Here is a 2,120-nt window from a genome sequence, read left to right on the forward strand (position 1 = left end):
GCCGCAAAGATTCTATTAAGCGTGAAACATGGGAGGATCTTCTCTCAGCGGCGGTGCTGAAGGACAGCAGAAGATTCTGGGAAATTATTAAGCAGCCGCTTTTCTCGGAAGAAAAAAATTTATCAATGGACTGTGTGATCACGGAGGAAAAATGGTTGTCCTTCTTTAAAAATGTGTATGGGGGCAATGCAGTTGATGAGGACATTAATAGTCGCTTACCTCCTAGCGGGTCTGCAAATCCTATTTTCTTCAATCCTCAAGAAGTAGAAATGGCGCTCATGGAAACCACCAAGCATAAGGCACCTGGCCCGGACGGTGTTCCGGCCGATTTCTTTATGTATTCTCCTAAAATGTGGTCGAGAGTGTTGTCCAATGTGTTCAATGCAGTTAATTTCAACGCAGCACCTACCTCGTGGGCTAATTCCATTATCGTCCCCATTTATAAAAACAAAGGTCAGCGGGACGACCCAGCATTTTATAGGCCTATATCCCTACTGGACTCAACCGTAAAAATTCTGGGGAGAGTTCTTTTACTAAGGCTGAGGGAGAATGTCGAGGGATGCGGCGGATTGTGTGATTTACAATATGGCTTTAGAGAGAGGAAAGGTACGATCGAGCAATGCACTAATTTGTATCTACTCATCTCTAAGTACACAATGGCTAAGGAGGGCTCAGTTTATCTGGCCTTTATGGACCTCTCGTCGGCCTTCGACCTTGTTAATAGGTCCAAATTATGGCTGATTTTGTTGGACTTGGGGATCGATGAAGCCCTGGTTATGTATATGGCCTCGTTGCACCAGGAGCTCTTTGCAGCCGTCCGAGTGTCCAACAACGGTAGGTGCACCTCCCCATTTAAATCCCTTAAGGGGGTGCGCCAAGGATGCATTCTGGCCCCTATGCTTTTCACCATCTATATTAACGGCTTGGGGGCGCACCTGAGGGGCATGGGCACGGACGTCCCGCGCGCAGGAGATACCCATATCCCGGCACTCCTGTATGCGGACGATGCCGTGTTGATTGCCCGCACGGTTGTTGGTCTGCAGGTTCTCCTTGATGCCTTTGGTTCCTTCATGGATAATCTGGATTTAAAGGTCAATGCATCCAAATCCCACACCATGGTTATGGGCCTAGAGGGTGCAAAGAGAAGACATAAATCATTCTTCTGCAGCGGGACTCCAGTGTCCGAGGTAACCACATTTCCCTATTTGGGAGTGTTGTTCGATCAAAAATGTACCTGGGGCCCACAAATAAATGCTAAAAGGTTGGCAGTAACTAGATCTGCCACCGCACTTCTGGGTTTTGCAGGCAAGTTGGGAGCCAGGCCTATGGAAGCGATACTGAAGATATACAACAGTAAGCCTGTCGCCATCGCATCATATGGATCTTCTCTGTGGGGTTATGTAAACCTCGACCCCATTCAGAGAGCAGAAAATAGATTCATAAGATCCCTTCTCTCTGTCCCCCAATCAACCCCAACCTATTCCATCCACAAGGAAGTTGGGTTGCCATATTTGTCGGACCTACTAAGCGTTGCACCCTTGATCTTATGGCTGAAAATATGGCTAAATGCTGACCTACCACTGAATCATAAAATTCTGAGGGATGTCCTATCACTGGATAATCAGAGTAAAATCCCTTGGCTGGCCTACTTAAGTAAATCTTTTTCAGAGTTGGGTCGCCCAGAACTTTTCCGCTGCCCAGAGAAAGTCACGGTTCGTGACATAGCTCAAACAAAAAAGGCCTTCAGAGAAAGGAAGGAAGCAAGTCGCGAGGCAGTCGAGCTGCAGAAACCTGCAGTAAGGGCTCACCTTCTATTAGTCAGCGATCTTCATTTGGCTCCTTACCTTCGTTTCGTAACAATCCCTTACCACAGGTTTTTATTAACTAAATTAAGGTTCAATCTTATTCATTTTTACCTAGGTTCTTTTAAGGGTTGGCAGAAGCCAGAATTAGCCGCCCCTTGCAGCTGCGACCACTTTTCTGTGCAGGACACAATGCACTTTGTCATGTTTTGTAGTTTATTCCAAGAGCAGAGGAAAAAATACTTGCTCCCCTTACTGAAAAATGCGGGGTTCACACAGGTGCGCCCTGCACTGCTCTATCTACAGCTTATGACCAAT

This window comes from Lissotriton vulgaris, chromosome 8 (genome assembly GCF_964263255.1).
Source record: "Lissotriton vulgaris chromosome 8, aLisVul1.2, whole genome shotgun sequence".
In the NCBI taxonomy this organism is placed as follows: Eukaryota; Metazoa; Chordata; class Amphibia; order Caudata; family Salamandridae; genus Lissotriton; species Lissotriton vulgaris.